This window comes from Pan paniscus, chromosome 3, assembly GCF_029289425.2.
Source record: "Pan paniscus chromosome 3, NHGRI_mPanPan1-v2.0_pri, whole genome shotgun sequence".
Classification (NCBI taxonomy): domain Eukaryota; kingdom Metazoa; phylum Chordata; class Mammalia; order Primates; family Hominidae; genus Pan; species Pan paniscus.
The window spans coordinates 107,439,879-107,459,064 of record NC_073252.2 but is presented as its reverse complement, the minus strand read 5'-3'; the positions used below and the strand labels follow the sequence as shown (position 1 = coordinate 107,459,064).

At 40.0% G+C, this 19,186-nt stretch overlaps 1 long non-coding RNA gene and 1 pseudogene across 1 annotated transcript in view; both read left to right on the top strand.

Moving 5' to 3' along the window:
* LOC100973734 (uncharacterized) overlaps window positions 1-5,804 on the top strand; it is a 78,911-nt gene extending 73,107 nt beyond the window's left edge. The window contains exons 8-9 of the long non-coding RNA XR_010112003.1: window positions 3,720-3,800; window positions 5,308-5,804. This is a non-coding gene — a long non-coding RNA (uncharacterized LOC100973734). The remainder of the gene's footprint in view (window positions 1-3,719; window positions 3,801-5,307) is intronic.
* Window positions 5,805-10,130: 4,326 nt separating this feature from the next.
* LOC129393019 (RNA-binding motif protein, X chromosome-like) lies at window positions 10,131-13,011 on the top strand (annotated as a pseudogene).
* Window positions 13,012-19,186: the final 6,175 nt, after the last annotated feature.

The following is a 19,186-nucleotide window of genomic DNA, read 5'->3' as shown; positions in this document are numbered from 1 at the left end:
ATAGATGTCTCAAGAAGAGAGAGAAAATTTGCCCTGTCTTTCTCCAACTTTCTGTTCTATTTGGGCCCTGAATAGATTGGATGGTGCCCGTGCCCACCCACCTTAGTGAGGACGATTTTCTTTACTTATCTCCTGATTCAAATGCTAATCACTTCCAGAAGCAAACTTACAGACACACCCAGAAATAATGTTTTACCAGGTATCCAGGTAACTTTGGTCCACTCAAGTTGACACATAAAATTAACTATCACGCTGGACCCAACTAGCGGGGTCATTAAAAACCCTGGTTTGCCCAGGACCGAGGAGCTTCTCAGGATATGGGACTCTTAGTGCTAAAACTAGGAAACTCCTGAGCAAACCAGGACAAATTGGTGACCCCATGCCTATATTCTCTCTCTCTCTCTTTTTTTTTTACACCAAGACAGTCTCACTCTGTTGCCCAGGCTGGAATGCAGTGGTGCAATCTCAGCCCACTGCAACCTCTACCTCCCAGATTCAACCAATTCTCTTGCCTCAGCCTCCCAAGTAGCTGGGATTACAGGCACGTACCACCACGCCCAGCTAATTTTTGTATTTTTAGTAAAGACAGGGTTTCACCATGTTGGCCAGGCTGGTCTCCAACTCCTGACCTCAAGGGATCTGCCCAACTCATCCTCCCAAAGTGCTGGGATTACAGGTGTGAGCCACTGTGCCTGGCCTCTTTTTTTTTACACAAGTTAATTTTCAGTTTCCCCTCTAGCTTTAGAAAAGATCAGTGTTTCTTCGTTAAGAACCACATGTATTTTGGTTTGCATTTAGGGGCTATAGGTATGAAAAACATATATTTTAAAATAATAGACTCATGCTCAGTAAGGTGAGATGCTCATAGTATAAAAGCATATCAGGAACAGAATACATCCTAGGAAATAGCAGACTCAACCCCAGCTGGAGCTTACACAGGGTTATAAATTCACTGAGAAGAATGGCCATGGAACCGCAAGCATTGTTGAAATTGTTATCTATCTTTTCACTACCCAATACCCCTCGCCCCACAGGCAGGTAAAATTAAATTTGCAGAAATTAAATCCCTCCACTGATGAAAAAGGCACCAGGCTGTAAAAAGAAGATTAATCTAGCAATCAAATACCTTGATGAATGTGCAGAGTGGCTTGGAAGTGAGCAGTAGTTAAAAACAAAGGTAACAAAATATAAGATGGAATACTTTACATCACAGTTTTGGCTGAGGCTCCAAAGACTGAGAATATATCAGTATCTGCCCAGTCACCACTGTGTACCAAAGGAGGTGCTGGATTGGCTCTTCAGGACATGCTACATGGATGGAGAGAAGATTCCTTGGGGAGATTTGGTGTGTGCATAACCAGTCCTTCCAGCACTGGAGAAAGGAGGAGTCCTGCACAGGTTGTACACGATTCTTTCCACCTGGAAACTTGAAACATGTGCCCTGGAGTTGAGGATGCTTGGTTTAATGATACTGACCTACAATTGAGAAGACAAAAAGGGCGAGACATACCTCCACGCAAGGCGAGGATGCATGAGTTTTCCTGTGAAGCAAGTGAGACCATTGGAACTTGGTATAGGGGAGTGGACTCTTGGGGCCAACTTAAAAGTCATCCGGCTGATGGGCGCGGTGGCTCACGCCTGTAATCCCAGTACTTTGGGAGGCCGAGGCGGGCAGATCACGAGGTCAGGAGATTGAGACCACGGTGAAATCCCGTCTCTACTGAAAATACAAAAAATTAGCCGGGTGCGATGGCGGGCACCTGTAGTCCCAGCTACTCGGGAGGCAGAGGTAGGAGAATGGCATGAATCTGGAAGGCGGAGCTTGCAGTGAGCCGAGATCGCGCCACTGCACTCCAGCCTGGGTGACAGAGCGAGACTCCGTCTCAAAAAAAAAAAAAAAAAAAAAAAAAGTCGTCCGACTGAGAGGGCTCTTTGAATGGCGATGGAACCCCAGTAGAGAGAGGCTGGGGTGGACTGCCAAATGCCCAGTTGAGTTAATTAGTTGAGGTAATTAGTGACCAGCCAGAGAAAGACGACCCCTTCCTTTAAAAAATGTAAACTTCTGAGAAAACTTCCAAAGCACTCTGCTAGGGAAAGTACCAGCTCTAATCAACTCCCAAGCTCAGAGTGCTCCCATAATACCCACTTCTCCCGGGGCAGGCTTTGGAAGGGTCGGGAATGCTGACAAGGATGCTAGCAGAGGAAGTAAAGCTAGTTGGTGAGAAGGAGGAAGAGCAAAAGCTGACCCTTCACATCGCCTCTCATCCCAGCCAATGCACAAAGCCTTCCAGGTATAAATGGTTTCAAGCTGGGATAGAGGAAAATCTCCAATTAGTTAAAAGTTGGAAATTCTAGTGATTTAATACTACTCTATGTTTTAATTATTCAAATATAACTTATTGGGATAGAAGATGATTGGAGTAATCTTGAAAATTATGGAAAAGTTATAGGATCAGTCCAATATTTAATCCAAGGAAGAAACAAGATCTTATAATGGGTTTAAAGGGACTCGTGTGAGTGTGTGTGTGTGTGTGTGTGTGTGGTCGAGGAAGAGGAAGTGCACCTATTGAGTTCAGCCTGTTAAATAGCAGCTGGAATTTACAAAATGTCTACTACATGCTTGGTACTGTTCTGTTACATGTGATAAGTCATTTAATGGTCACAGAAAATCTGTGAAACAGGCATTATAATTACCCTCATTTTACAGATGATGAAATTGAGACTGAAAGATTAAATAATTTACCAAGGTCAGACACTTAATAAGTGGAGAATCTGAGGTTTAAACCTAGGAGTATATAGCTCAGGAGTTCATGCTCCTAATCACACTATGCTTTGCTTATTATCTGAGAAAATGGCTACAAAAAGATGCCGTGGGACTCACAGAAAAGGGACTTTTGAATGAGCAAGTTAGAACAATAGTCTAGAAGCAGCAATTGGAGGATCCAAGTACCAGCACTTTGGATCTCCAACTGGAACTTGGGTTCAAAATTATTCTGGGGCTGCAGTGGGTTTTCACTCCCAGGGAGCTCTCAGTTGACCTGGCATAGTGGGCTACCACTTCTGAGTAATAGAGAAGACATTCTTAAAGGTGGGCCCATTTAGGGTTTTTCGTTTTAAACACTACCTAATCTGTTTTGTCATTGTGGTTTTGAATTATTTTGTTTCTGCTCGGGCCCCACTATCTGGGTAACTTTCTTTCCTGAGTCAGCAAGGGGCTAATGTTAAAAGCCATCATAATTATTTAATCATGATCCCCTTTTAACTCCAAAATGACACTGCATTGAACTGAAAAGCTTTTCTGATTAAGTATCTACTAAATACCATATTTCATTTATAATGCTCACCTTTGTATGCAAGGAATATAGACATCACACTTCCAGAATGGGCTCAAAAACCATTTTATCTGATTAATTATTCTGATAAAGACTTGATTCCCATAATAAATTGGACATAATGGAGAATACATTCATGAAAAAAGTGGGTAGATACATTTTTGCACAGAGTTTAATTTTCCAATTTTGAAAGTCAGAAAATACAAAGTAAGTTTTCATGAACTGTATTACCTTCTCATGCTTTTTACATTCCTAAAATATAGTGGAAGTTATTTTATTGCATGAATACAAAATTAATGTCAAAATAATGAGGTTGCATTGAGGCTTACAGCAGGAAAACTAAGGAACTCAAATGATTTTTTCCTATCCTGTTCATTCTGGCCATAGCACCTAAAGTGCTCCATACCCTCCTGCCAGTCAGCTGTGAGAAAAAGGTGGCTGGAAATAGTGAGGAATCAGAGAAAAAAGGTAAGATTGTGAAGTTGAGTTAAAGTTACCTAGGAGTGGCCTGAGTTCCCCTCCTCTCTCACTATCACCTTTACCTTCCAACTTGGAGTTAATTGCTTAAAAGAATAAAATTTGGATAGGTTCAATAGGAAATTCAAGTTTTTCTAAATTAATTTTTTATCATATTAATATTTGCATGTAGTTAAAATGCAAATGATATAAAACCTCATATAACAGTCTAAATTGGGTCAAAAAATTCAATTGGGTAGAATATAGGGTTGCAGTATTGTAAACTTAACATAATTGGGGTGAGTCTAGTTCAGAGCATGGGAACCCATCACCAATTCCTTCAGTTACACTGAAATTCATAATATTGTGAGGTGTGTGGTCAAGGGGTTTTCCTGAAGTTCTAAATGTCATGATTAAAAGTAGAAATTTCCTTCTCACATTTTCATACTTCCCATCCATAATCTGCTTCAATATTTTGAACTCTTTCTACTGGTATTGACATTTTTAGATAATAATTCAGGTAATTCTAATAGATGTATAGGTATCTGCAAGAGAGGCATTTAATTTTAATTAATGGCATAATGCATAGATAATTTGTATTTTTAGATAATATTTTGGAATAACTAAAAAGAGTTATATGGTTGTGATATGTGAATATTATTTACTGAAGTTAAGTAATATGCTATAATTATGGTTTTTTTCTTGTATAATTTTTTTTTTTTTTTTTTTTTTTTTTTTGAGACGGAGTCTCTCTCTGTCCCCCAGGCTGAGTGCAGTGGCGCGATCTCAGCTCACTGCAAGCTCCGCCTCCCGGGTTCAGGCCGTTCTCCTGCCTCAGCCTCCGGAGCAGCTGGGACTACAGGTGCCTGCAACCATGCCCGGCTAATTTTTTGTATTTTTAGTAGAGACGGGGTTTCACCGTGTTAGCCGGGATGGTCTCAATCTCCTGACCTCGTGATCCGCCCGCCTCGGCCTCCCAAAGTGCTGGGATTACAGGCGTGAGCCACAGCGCCCGGCCTCTTTCTTGTATAATTTTTAATTAAATTTACTTATTCCGTTTTTCATATGTTTATCCTCAATTCTTTCCACACACACCATCAGATCTTTCATATATCAATTTATTTTCCAAATGCTCAAATGTATCAGAATATCATCTATCTATAATGTAAATTTAAGCTTACCTTTAGTGGCAATTAATTAATATTAGATTTGCTGTACTCTGTTGTTATAACTACCCCCTCCCCGCCCAAAAAATGAGTCAGAAAACAACAGGCACTAGTCAGTTTTAGAGTTTTATTCCATTAAATGACTGGGAAAAGTTCATTGCTTAATGTATATTTTAACTACCTTAGACTATTGTTTTAATTTTTGAAATTAGAATAAAAATAAAATTTTACTCTTGAAAGAGACTTCATTCATTCACTTATTTATTTTTTTAACAGATGTATTCAACAGATTTTTGTGTGTGTGTGTGGGTAACCTGTTTTTATTTTTTTATTTTTATTTTTTCTTCCAACAGATTCTTTGAACACTTATTCAACAGCTTTTGATCTACCAAAATGGCAGTTTCATGTGATTCAGATTAATGCTGTGAGTCTGGTACTCTGCTAGGCACTTGGTCATAACAGTCTTATTCCGTCTCTCATTTTACATAGGGGAAGGAAAAACAAAGCTGTCTATTGATAAAGATTATTTATTTTAAGAACAATAAAGAGTAATGCATTTCTAAGAGCTAAACAAAAATATGATTGTTAGTACACGCATTAGAGGTTTACTTTCTGCAGCTTTATGGTTCCAAAGGCATTTCCTGATACTTTACTGTTCTAAATTTGAGCATGTTGCTGAAGTCCTGTGTGATAGATACTTAAAAGATGAAAAAAAAAAAAAACCTCCCTAAAGTATAAACAAATAAAAACATTATAAAGTAGGGGAGTCTGAAATCATGCCTATTTATTTGCATGTTAATGTTGAAAAGTCTTTAGCCTCCTGGGTAAATATTCATTATCTTAATTGGCTCCTGGCTAGTTAAGTCTTCAGGAGGATAAAAAAAAAATAGCCTGTGGGTTAAATATATTTGCTGGAAAGTAAGAACTTTGAAATGAAATGAAATGTTGAATGAAAGCAACATCTGAATTTCACTCTAATACAGTAGTAATGATTTAGTCATGCTGCTTTTTCCAGGAATTATCAATAAAAGAGGGGAAGTTAAGTCCTAACTTGAGCCCTGGAATTCAATAAAAAATAAAGCATAAGAGCTGAAAAAGAAATCAGAACTATATTATTTGGAAGCACAGATTGGTAAGAGAAAGTCCAAACAGAGGAGTGCAAAGAGGAATGGAAAGAAACAAAACTGTTCCATTAAAAAGGTGTTTAAGGGGCTTATTCTCCCTCAGTGTGCATGCATATAAATTCCATTAGTGTTAATAGGACCTAAATGCATGACTCAAGAGGAGAATAGAGTGACTTGTGTACATATGGTACATGAAGTCTAGGAAAAGTCTATTAAAAACGACAAAGGGTAGTTTAGGAGTCTAATAGACTTACAGCTATCTGCAAGAGAGGCATTTAATTTTAATTAATGGCATAATGCATTTTTCTTTTACTAAGGCCCCCACCCCCCCAAAAAACCCATGAAAATGACAAAGGGAAAATAATTTTAAATAACCCCAAACTTAGCTCTCAAAATCATGGCTTAATGCTAAGGAATATATTCTTGCACTCCAAGTGGTAAGATTGATCCCTTGTGCAAGGTTTATAATTTACATTCAAATTGGAATGTTGAGTTTTATAGAGAATTCAGCTCATTATTCCCAGCCTTCACTGTGTGTGTGTGTGCGTGTGTGTGTTTGTGTATGTGTGTGTGTGTGAGAGAGAGAGAGACAGAGAGAGAGAGAGACAGTGACAGAGACAGAGAGGCTGATTTCCATAGAAACTAAACTCCAGTCTTTGGTTATTTACAAAAGGGAGCATAATCAAGCCAGATTTTAAAAAATACATAATAGTGCACAAAGTAATAGATAGAAATCTCTTAACTGAGGGAGAAATCTGTTGCTGGGAGAATAATTGAGATTTCTTTGCTGTAGTTAATATAGTTTCAACTAAAGAATAACGTTCTTTATCCAAAAGAGATAGAAAACTAAGGATATCTTTCTTTATAGAGAAAAGCTGGGGGTTACAAATAAATAAATTTAAATAATATTTATTACTTATTTCTTCTTCTTCTTCTTCTTTTTTTTTTTTTTTTTTGAGACGGAGCCTCACTCTCTCTCCCAGTCTGGAGTGCAGTGGCGCAGTCTTGGCTCACTGCAAGCTCCGCCTCCCAGGTTCACGCCATTCTCCTGCCTCAGCCTCCCGAGTAGCTGGGACTACAGGCGCCCGTCACCAAGCCTGGCTAATTTTTTGTATTTTTAGTAGAGACGGGGTTTCACCGTGTTAGCCAGGTTGGTCTCAATCTCCTCACCTCGTGATCCACCCACCTCGGCCTCCCAAAGTGCTGGGATTACAGTTGTGAGCCACCCCACCCAGCCTATTACTTATTTCTTATAAGCCATAAGAACGTTGAAACAGGAACGTTATAATCCTCCACTTTATTCTTCATCATTCTACATGTATTAAATAGGTGCTCAAACACTTATGTAAAGAAGAATGCGTGAACATGGGTGTGGATTTGAAGAAAATGCAATGTCTTACCTGAAGTGCTTTCTTTGAAGTGTCTTATCTATCCTCTGCCTTTGGAAAAAGTTGAATTTAGCACTGAGAAATGCTTTAGCGGGAAATTGAATGCCCAAGAATTTATATGATCTCTTTTCTAGTAAAAGGAACTACATTTGAAGAAGAACGTGAGTGAATTCTTTTTTGGGTAAATTTAATAAGAAGCAGATCTTAGAGGGACTCAATATCATACACTTGCATTACACTTTAATCTTCACTCTATGATGTTTCCAATATTATGGCACTGAAGTCATACTTCTTGCTGTGAAGAAGTAAGTCTCTAATATTGCTATCTTATTCCCATTCACTTTGTTTTTAGTCATTTTAAAGGGTTCTTTATATTTTAGGATCTAATATAGCATGATCTTTTTTGAAATAAAAGGTGTATAAAATTTGTACTTTTCACCTACTAGCACCAGGGGCGTGTGTGTATGTGTGTGTGTGTTTGTGTGTGTGTGTCTGTGACTACATATCTATGATTGTTACTATCAGATAGCTCCAAGAAAAGTTAACTATGAGAAGTCTAAGAAGACTATACAATGTGTAGTGCCATTTCTTTACTGACGATAGTGCATATCAGGTAGTACCAGAGGGGTGAATTTAAGTTTAATGTAAATACTTATTAGCACAGGGAATGTAGGGATGGAAGGTGGGGATGGGATGCCAAAAACTCTCTCAATACAGTGGGAGGCAGGTGAGCTGTAGAGCATAAATGAGGAAATTTATTTTGAGGAATTGTACTTATTTGCCCTTACTTTTAATGGCAGAAACCGCAATTACTTTTGCACCAACCTAATAAAAGGGCTCTGCAATACCAAGTGTGGTAGGTACATTGTTGCAACCACTTTGAAAAACTGGGTGGCAGTATCTATTAAAGTTGAACATTTGCAAATCATATGAACCAGCCATCTCACTTCTAGGTACATAAGCAACAGAAATGTTTAGATATTTGCCAAAAGACTCAGGCAAGTGTGTTATAACAACATTTCTAATAACCAAAAAACTAGACTCAACCCAAATACTCATTAATAATAAGATGGGTAAATAAATTGTGTTATATCAAGTAAAGAAATACATATAGTAGCAGAAATAAATGAACTATAGCCATCTGCAAAAATATGAATGAATCTCACAAACATAGTATTGAGCAAAGAAGTCAGATAAAGACAAGTCAGTATTGTTTAATTTTATTTACAGAAGGTCAATAAGAAGCAGATCAAATTAAACTAGTAGGTCTCCAATAGGAAAAAGGAGATGGACTGCAACTGTTTCTTAATCTGGGTACAGGTTACACAGGAGTGTTCATTTTGTAAAAAGCTATAAAGCTGTACACTTACATTTTGTGCAGTTTTCTGTTTTTGTATGTGTGTTAACCTTCAATAAAAAATTTACCCTCCTTCTCAAGTAAGTATAGATTTTATAGATTCTTGAAAGCTACCTATAAGGGCAGAACTTTAGGAAGACAAGGTGATGCAGAGCTTTAAATAGGAAGAAAAACTTGGGGAAGTGTGAAGCCGATGCCTCCAATCTGAAATCACTTAGGGGGATAGAATTTGTATTTGGGTAAAACCTTAGGTCATGATAAATCACAATATAGACTGATATTCAAAAGATCTGAGGAGACTTAAGCTTGAGTCAGAATAAACACAAATAAGCATCTGGTAATTTGTCTGATAATGGATATCAAATAAGACCAAAGGCAGGGACAGGCTGGAATGCCAGAGTTTAAAAACTAAACTTTTGAGGTAGGAGCAGTTTGTCACACAGTAGCTTGGAATGGTCTGCCAAACTCTGCTTGGGTTTAAATGACTCTTGTCCAGGAGTGAGAGTGTGGCAACTTTATATGGGTTATAATTATATAAAAGGCTAGAGAAAAAACTACATGATGTAACATTTTATTTATAAGTCATTTACTCATATATAGTCATGTCCTGTATGTGAAAATCTCATTTCTCAAACTATGCTGTGACTTCTACTTGTAAAACATGGTGTAACAAATACACCAGCTTTTATTTACTCATTTAATTCTTAGTCTCCCATCAATGTAGGCTTATAATTAAGACTGACAAAGACCCAAAATAAAATTCTTACTGATTTATGGATTCTTCATGCCTTAGTCCATTCAGGCTGCTATGACAAAAATACTATAGGCTGGGTGGCTTAAACAGCATTTATTTCTCACAGTTCTGAAGGCTGGGGAGTTCTAGATCAAGATGCTGGCAGATTCGGTGTCTGGTAAGGGCCTGCTTGCTAGTTCATAGACTGCTGTCTTCTCCCTTTGTCCTCACATGGTGGAAGGGGCAAGGGAGCTCTCTGGGGTCTCTCTTATAAGGGCACTAATCCTATTCATGAGGGCTGCATCCTCATGGTCCAATCACCTCCCAAAGGCCCCAGTGTCTATTATCATTGCACTGGGGGCTAGGATTTCAACATACGTATTTTGAAAAGCTATAAATATTCAATCCATAACTCTATATAAAGAGAAGCAATAATAAAAGCTGACAATTATGGAGTAGTTGCTATATACCAGCCACTGTTCTCAATACTTTACATATATTATTTAATCATCACAGCTACTATGAAACTTAGAGGAAAAGGCACACAGTAGTAAAGGACAGAGCCAGGGTTCAAGGCCAGGTTAGTCTGACTTCAATCTTTCTGCTGTGTTATTCTGTCAACTATATTTAGCTATCAGGCATAAAAATGCTTTGAAATCTCAATGAACGTGCCTGTAGGTTTACCTTAGTTCAGCCCTCAGCAAAAAGAGGTTACCCTTACACCCTACTAGGCCTCTTTTCAATTATGAGAGCTGGAGCATATCCACAGAGAGTAGGCAGCGGCAGATGGGTAGGGCAGTGGGAGATTTTTCACTCCAGGAAAGACTAGGTGACCAGCTGGCAAAGACAATATAGTACACAGCTCTCACACACTTGAATAGTGCCCCTTACGGTAAGATTCTTTCTCTGTGCTGCCAGGTTTCAGCTCTTCCCACTCCTGAAAGGTAAGCTCATTTCCCCTTTTATCATTCTTGGTGCAAGCTCCAGTAGCTTAATTTATTTCCCCAGTAGTCCATAAAAATAGAGCCCAAAGTTTTCCCTTTTTTTGGGAGAACAAAGAGCGGTGAGTCTTTTTTTTTTTTTTTTTTTTTTTTGAGACAGAGTCTCGCTCTGTCACCCAGGCTGGAGTGCAATGGCGTGGTCTCGGCTCACTGCAAGCTCCACCTCCAGGGTTCAAAGGATTCTCCTGTCTCAGCCTCTCGAGTAGCTGGGACTGCAGGCGCCTGCCACCACGCTGGGCTAATTTTTGTATTTTTAGTAGAGATGGGGTTTCTCCATATTGGCCATGCTGGTCTCGAACTCCTGACCTCATGATCTGCCCGCCTTGGCCTCCCAAAGTGTTGGGATTACAGGTGTGAGCCACCGCGCCTGGCCGAGGGGTGAGTTTTTAAACATAATTTCTTCTTCTCTACTTTTCAGGAAAGAGTTTAACAATTCACGGTTGCGCAGTAGCGCTAGCGGCTTTGCTGTTTGGTCCTCAGACCCGGCAGCCGCCACTGGTGATGAGCTGCTAGGAAGCCCCTGTCGGCGAGCTCGTTGGAGCTTGAATCCACTGTCACCCCTCTGACTCACTGGCAAAAAAAAAAAAAAAAAGTTGAAGCAGATTGTCCAGCAAAGTTCTTCATTGGTGAAACCAACAAATCAAGAGGATTTGCTTTTGTCGCCTTTGAAAGCCCAGCAGATGCTAAGGATGCAGCCAGAGACATGAATGGAAAGTCATTAGATGGAAAAGCCATCAAGGTGGAACAAGCCACCAAACCATCATTTGAAAGTGGTAGACGTGGACCGCCTCCACCTCCAAGAAGCAGAGGCCCTCCAAAAGGTCTTAGAGGTGGAAGAGGAAGAAGTGGAGGAACCAGGGGACCTCCCTCATGGAGAAGACACATGGATGACAGTGGATAGTCCATGAATTTTAACATGAGTTCTTCCAGGGGACCACTCCCAGTAAAAAGAGGACCACCACCAAGAAGTGGGGGTCCTCCTCCTAAGAGATCTGCACCTTCAGGACCAGTTCGCAGCAGCAGTGGAATGGGAGGAAGAGCTCCTGTGTCACGTGCAAGAGATAGTTAGTGCGGTCCACCTGGAAGGGAACCGCTGCCCTCTCGTAGAGATGTTTATTTGTCCCCAAGAGATGATGGGTATTCTACAAAAGACAGTTCTTCAAGCAGAGATTACCCAAGTTCTCGTGATACAAGAGGTTATGCACCACCACCACCGCGAGATTGTACTTACCGTGATTATGGTCATTTCAATTCACGTGATGACTATCCATCAAGAGGCTATAGTGATAGAGATGGATATAATAGTGATCATGACTATTCAGATCATCCAACTGGAGATTCCTACAGAGATTCATATGAAAGTTATGGTAACTCAAGTAGTGCTCCACCTACAGGAGGGCCCCCGCCCCCCCATCTTATGGTGGAAGCGATGATTATAGCAGTTCACGTGACGGATATGGTGGAAGTCGAGACAGTTACTCAAGCAGCCGAAGTGATCTCTAATCAAGTGGTCATGGTCGGGTTGGCAGACAAGAAAGAGGGCTTCCCCCTTCTATGGAAATCCTCCACGTGATTCCTACGGCAATTCAGGCCGTGGAGCACCAAGAGGTGGTGGCAGTGGAGGAAGCCGATCTGATAGAGGGGGAGGCAGAAGCAGATACTAGAAACAAACAAAACTTTAGACCAAAATCCCAGTTCAAAGAAACAAACAAAAAGTGCAAACTATTCTGTCATAACTACCCAAGGACTACTTAAAGGAAAAATTGTGTTACCTTTTAAAAATTCCCTGTTAAGTTCCCCTCCATAATTTTTATGTTCTTGTGAGGAAAAAAGTAAAACATGTTTAATTTTTTTGACCTCTTATTTTTATTTTTTTAAATTATACTTTAAGTTCTAGGGTACATGTGCACAACGTGCAGGTTTGTTACATAGGTACGCATGTGTCATGTTGGTTTGCTGCACCCATTAACTCGTCATTTACATTAGGTATTTCTCCTAATGCTATCCCTCCCCCTGCCCTCCACCCCCGAAATGCCCCGGGGTGTGATGTTCCCTGCTCTGTGTCTAAGTGTTCTCATTGTTCAATTCCCACTTATGAGTGAGAACGTGCAGTGTTTGGTTTTCTGCCCTTGTGATAGTTTGCTCAGAATGATGGTTTCCAGCTACGTCCATGTCCCTGCAAAGGACATGAACTCATCCTTTTTTATGGCTGCATAGTATTCCATGGTGTATATGTGCCACATTTTCTTAATCCAGTCTATCATTGATGGACAATTGGGTTGGTTCCAAGTCTTTGCTATTGTGAATAGTGCCACAATAAACATAAGTGTGCATGTGTCTTTATAGTAGCATGATTTATAATCCTTTGGGTATATACTCAATAATGGGGTCGCTGGGTCAAATGATATTTCTAGTTCTAGATCCTTGAGGAATTGCCACACTGTCTTCCACAACAGTTGAACTAGTTTACACTCCCAACAACAGTGTAAAAGCGTTCCTATTTCTCCACATCCTCTCCAGCACCTGTTGTTTCCTGACTTTTTAATGATCACCATTCTAACTGGTGTGAGATGGTATCTCATTGTGGTTTTGATTTGCATTTCTCTGATGACCAGTGATGATGAGCATTTTTTCATGTGTCTGTTGGGTGCATGAATGTCTTCTTTTGAGAAGTGTCTGTTCATATCCTTTGCCCACTTTTTGATGGGGTTGTTTGTTTTTTTCCTGTAAATTTGTTTAAGTTCTTTGTATATTCTGGATATTAGCCCTTTGTCAGATGGGTAGATTGCAAAAATTTTCTCCCATTCTGTAGGCTGCCTGTTCACTCTGATGGTAGTTTCTTTTGCTGTGCAGAAGCTCTTCAGTTTAATTAGATCCCCTTTGTCAATTTTGGCTTTTGTTGTCATTGCTTTTGGTGTTTTAGACATGAAGTCCTTGCCCATGCCTATGTCCTGAATGGTATTGCCTAGGTTTTCTTCTAGGGTTTTTATGGTTTTGGGTCTAACATGTAAATCTTTAATCCATCTTGAATTAATTTTTGTATAAGGTGTAAGGAAGGGATCCAGTTTCAGCTTTCAACATATGGCTAGCCAGTTTTCCCAGCACCATTTATTAAACAGGGAATCCTTTCTCCATTGCTTCTTTTTGTCAGGTTTGTCAAAGATCAGATGGTTGTAGATGTGTGGTATTATTTCTGAGGGCTCTGTTCTGTTCCATTGGTCTATATCTCTGTTTTGGTACCAGTACCATGCTGTTTTGGTTACTGTAACCTTGTAGTATAGTTTGAAGTCAGGTAGTGTGATGCCTCCAGCTATGTTCTTTTGGCTTAGGATTGTCTTGGCTATGTGAGCTCTTTTTTGGTTCCATATGAACTTTAAAGTAGTTTTTTCCAATTCTGTGAAGAAAGTCATTGGTAGCTTGATGGGGATGGCATTGAATCTATAAATTACCTTGGGCAGTATGGCCATTTTCACAATATTGATTCTTCCTATCCATGAGCATGGAATGTTCTGCCATTTGTTTGTGTCTTCTTTTATTTCATTGAGCAGTGGTTTGCAGTTCTTCTTGAAGAGGTCCTTCACATCTCCTGTAAGTTTGATTCCGAGGTATTTTATTCTCTTTGTAGCAATTGCAATTGTGAATGGGAGTTCACTCATGATTTGGTTCTCTGTTTGTTATTGGTGTATAAGAATGCTTGTGGTTTTTGCACATTGATTTTGTATCCTGAGACTTTGCTGAAGTTGCAAATCAGTTTAAGGAGATTTTGGGCTGAGACGATGGGGTTTTCTAAATATACAATCATGTCATCTGCAAACAGGGACAATTTGACTTCCTCTTTTCCTAATTGAATACACTTTATTTCTTTCTCTTGCCTGATTGCCCTGGCCAGAACTTCCAACACTCTGTTGAATAGGAGTGGTTAGAGAGGGCATCCCTGTCTTATGCCAGTTTTCAAAGGGAATGCTTCCAGTTTTTGCCCATTCAGTATGATATTGGCTGTGGGTTTGTCATAAATAGCTTTTATTAATTTGAGATACATTCCATCAATAACTCGTTTATTGAGAGTTTTTAGTATGAAGTGCTGTTGAATTATGTCGAAGGCCTTTTCTGCATCTATTGAGATAATCATGTGGTTTTTGTCATTGGTTCTGTTTATGTGATGGATTACATTTATTGATTTGTGTATGTTGAACCAGTCTTGCATCCCAGGGATGAAGCTGACTTGATCGTGGTGGATAATCTTTTTGACGTGCTGCTGGATTCGGTTTGCCAGTATTTTATTGAGGATTTTCACATTGGTGTTCATCAAGGATATTGGTCTAAAATTCTCTTTTTTTGTTGTGTCTCTGCCAGGCTTTGGTATCAGGATGATGCTGGCCTCATAAAATGAGTTAGGGAGGATTCCCTCTTTTTCTATTGATTGGAATAGTTTTGGAAGGAATGGTACCAGCTCATCTTTATACCTCTGGTAGAATTCGGCTGTGAATCCTTCTGGTCCTGGACTTTTTTTGGTTGGTAGGCTGTTAATTATTGCCTCAATTTCAAAACCTGTTATTGGTCTATTCAGAGATTCAGCTTCTTCCTGGTTTAGTCTTGGGAGGGTGTATGTGTCCAGGAATTTATCCATTTCTTCTAGATTTTCTAGTTTATTTGCATAGAGGTGTTCATAGTATTCTCTGATGGTACATTGTATTTGTGGGATTGGTGATGATATCCCCTTTATCATTTTTTATTGCATCTATTTGATTCTTATCTCTTTTCTGCTTTGTTAGTCTTGCTAGCAATCTATCAATTTTGTTGATCTTTTCAAAAAGCCAGCTCCTGGATTCATTGATTTTTTGAAGGGTTTTTTATGTTTCTATCTCCTTCAGTTCTGCTCTGATCTTAGTTATTTCTTGCCTTCTGCTAGCTTTTGAATGTGTTTGCTCTTGTTTCTCTAGCTCTTTTAATTGTTATGTTAGGGTGTCAATTTTAGATCTTTCCTGCTTTCTCTTGTGGGCATTTAGTGCTATAGATTTCCCTCTACACACTGCTTTAAATGTGTCCCAGAGATTCTGGTAGGTTGTGTCTTTGTTCTCATTGGTTTCAAAGAACATCTTTATTTCTGGCTTAATTTTGTTATTTACCCAGTAGTCATTCAGGAGCAGGTTGTTCAGTTTCCATGTAGTTGTGTGGTTTTGAGTGAGTTTCTTAATCTTGAGTACTAATTTGATTGCACTGTGGTCTGAGAGACAGTTTGTTGTGATTTCTGTTGTTTTCCATTTGCTGAGGAGTGCCTTACTTCCAACTATGTGGTCAATTTTGGAATAAGTGCGATGTAGTGCTGAGAAGAATGTATATTCTGTTGATTTGGGCTGGAGAGTTCAGTAGATGTCTATTAGGTCTGCTTGGTGCAGAACTGAGTGCAAGTCCTGGATATTCTTGTTAACATTGTGTCTCATTGATCTGTCTAATATTGACAGTGGGGTGTTAAACTCTCCCATTACTATTGTGTGGGAGTCTAAGTCTCTTTGTAGGTCACTCAGGACTTGCTTTATGAATCTGGGTGCTCATGTATTGGTTGCATATATATTTAGGATAGTTAGCTCTTCTTGAATTGATCCCTTTACCATTATATAATGGCCTTCTTTGCCTCTTTTGATCTTTGTTGGTTTAAATATGTTTTATCAGAGACTAGGATTGCAACCCCTGCTTTTTTCTGCTTTCCATTTGCTTGGTAGATCTTCCTCCATCCCTTTATTTTGAACCTATGTGTGTCTCTGCATGTGAGATGGGTCTCCTGAATACAGCACACTGATGGGTCTTGACTCTTTATCCAACTTGCCAGTTTGTGTCTTAACTGGGGCATTTAGCCCATTTACATTTAAGATTAATATTGTTATGTGTGAATTTGATCTTGTCATTATGATGTTAGCTGGGTTTTTTGCCCGTTAGTTGATGCAGTTTCTTCCTAGCATGGATGATCTTTACAATTTGGCTTGTTTTTGCAGTGGCTAATACCGGTTGTTCCCTTCCATGTTTAGTGCTTCCTTCAGGAGCTCTTGTAAGGCAGGCCTGGTGGTGACAAAATCTTTCAGCATTTGCTTGTCTGTAAAGGATTTTATTTCTCCTTCACTTATGAAGCTTAGTTTGGCTCGATATGAAATTCTGGGTTGAAAATTCTTTTCTTTAAAATTTTGAATATTGGCCCCCACTCTCTTTTGGCTTGTAGAGTTTCTGCCGAGAGATCCGCTGTTAGCCTGACGGGCTTCCCTTTGTGGTAACCTGACCTTTCTCTCTGCCTGTCCTTAACATTTTTTTCCTTCATTTCAACCTTGGTGAATCTGACAGTTATGTATCTTGGGGTCGCTGTTCTCAAGGAGTATCTTTGTGGTGTTCTCTGTATTTCCCGAATTTGAATGTTGGCCTGCTTTGCTAGGTTGGGGAAGTTCTCCTGGATAATGTCCTGAAGAGTGTTTTCCAACTTGGTTCCATTCTCTCCGTCACTTTCAGGTATACCAATCAAATGTAGATTTGGTCTTTTCCCATAGTCTCATATTTATTCGAGGATTTGTTTGTTTCTTTTTATTCTTTTTTCTCTAAACTTGTCTTCTCACTTTATTTCATTAATTTGGTCTTCAATCACTGATACCCTTTCTTCTACTTGATCAAATTGGCTATTGAAGCTTGTGCATGCATCACGTAGTTCTCGTGCCATTCTAACTCGATCTAGTTTGCTATTTGTCTAATCTTTTTTCAATGTTTTTAGCTTCCCTATGATGGGTTCAAACATCCTCCTTTAGCTCGGAGAAGTTTGTTATTACCGACCTTCTGAAACCTACTTCTGTCAGCTCATCAAAGTCATTCTCCATCCAGCTTTGTTTCACTGCTGGCAAGGAGCTGTGATCCTTTGGAGGAGAAGAAGTGCTCTGGTTTTTAGAATTTTATAATTTTCAGCTTTTCTGCTCTGGCTTCTCCCCAACTTTCTGGTTTTACCTACCTTTGGTCTTTGATGTTGGTGACCTACAGATGGGGTTTTGGTGTGGATGTCCTTTTTGTTGATGTTGATGCTATTGCTTTCTGTTTGTTAGTTTTCCTTCTAACAGTCAGATCCTTCAGCTGTAGGTCTGTTGGAGTTTGCTGGAGGTCCACTTCAGGCCCTGTTTGCCTGGGTATCACCAGTGGAGGCTGCAGAACAGCAAATATTGCTGCCTGATCCTTCCTCTGGAAGCTTCATCCCAGAGTGGCACCTGCCTGTATGAGGTGTCAGTCGACCCCTACTGGGATGTGTCTCCCAGTTAGGCTACAGGGGGGTCAGGGACCCACTTAAGAAGGCAGTCTGTCCGTTCTTTGAACTCAAACACTGTGCCGGGAGAACTACTGCTCTCTTCAGAGCTGTCAGACAGGGGCATTTAATTCTGCAGAAGTTTCTGCTGCCTTTTGTTCAGCTACGCCCTGCCCCCAGAGGTGTAGACTACAGAGGCAGCCAGCCTTGCTGAGCTCTGGTGGGCTCCACCCAGTTCGAGCTTCCCTGGCCACTTTGTTTGCCTACTCAAGCCTCAGCAATGGCAGACGCCCTCCCCCAGCCAGGCTGCTGCCTCACGGGTCGATCTCAGACTGCTGTGCCAGCAGTGAGCAAGGCTCTGTGGGTGTGGGATCTGCCGAGCCATGCGCAGGATATAATATCCTGGTGTGCCATTTGCTATGTTGGAGAAGTGCAGTATTTGGGCGGAAGTGTCCTTTTTTTCCATTTTCCATCTGTCATCACTTTCCTTGGCTAGAAGAGGGAAATCCCCTGACCCCTTGAGCTTCCTGGGTGAGGTGATGTCCCACCCTGCTTCGGCTCGCCCTCCATGGGCTGCACCTACTGTCCAATCAGTCCCAATGGGGTGAACCAGGTACCTCAGTTGGAAATGCAGAAATCACCTGTCTTCTGCATCAATCATGCTGGGAGCTGCAGACCAGAGCTGTTCCTATTCGGCCATCTTGGAATAGAATCCAAAATATGTTCAATTTTATTTGACTTTATGGCATTGCTTTTCAGCAAGCAAATATTAAATGTATTAAGACTTGTTGCACTAGTGTTGTAACTTTCCAAGTAAAAGGGTCCCTAAAAGCCACTTCCTATCTGATTTTTCCCAGTAAATGAGGCAAACAATCCTAAGATCTTCCAGAAAACATCTAGCCATGTAAAATGGAGAAATGAATCATTCTGCCTATATAAACAAGACAGCTATTAGAGGGTGGTTGGGGTATGCTACTCATAAGATTTCAGGGCATCTTCCAACTGAAATCTCAATGTTCTCAGTATGAAAAACCTGAAACCAGATACCTATGTAAGGAAAGTGCTATTCACCCAGTAAATCCAAAAAAGCAAATGGATAATGCTGGCCATTTTGCCTTTCTGACATTTCCTTGGGAATCTGCAAGAACCTCCCCCAATAAGACCTTTTAAGTGTGTGTTAAACAACTACAGAATACTAAATAAAGAGTTTGGCCAAAAGAAGAAATTCACATTTCATATAGGCTAGGAGTAAGGTAAAGCCACTCATTTTCCATGTGTTAAGTCAGTCCTCGTAATGAAACAAAACAAAAGGGGGAAATACCAGTTTAGCTTCATAATAAAACAAGTTAAATATTTACATCCTGC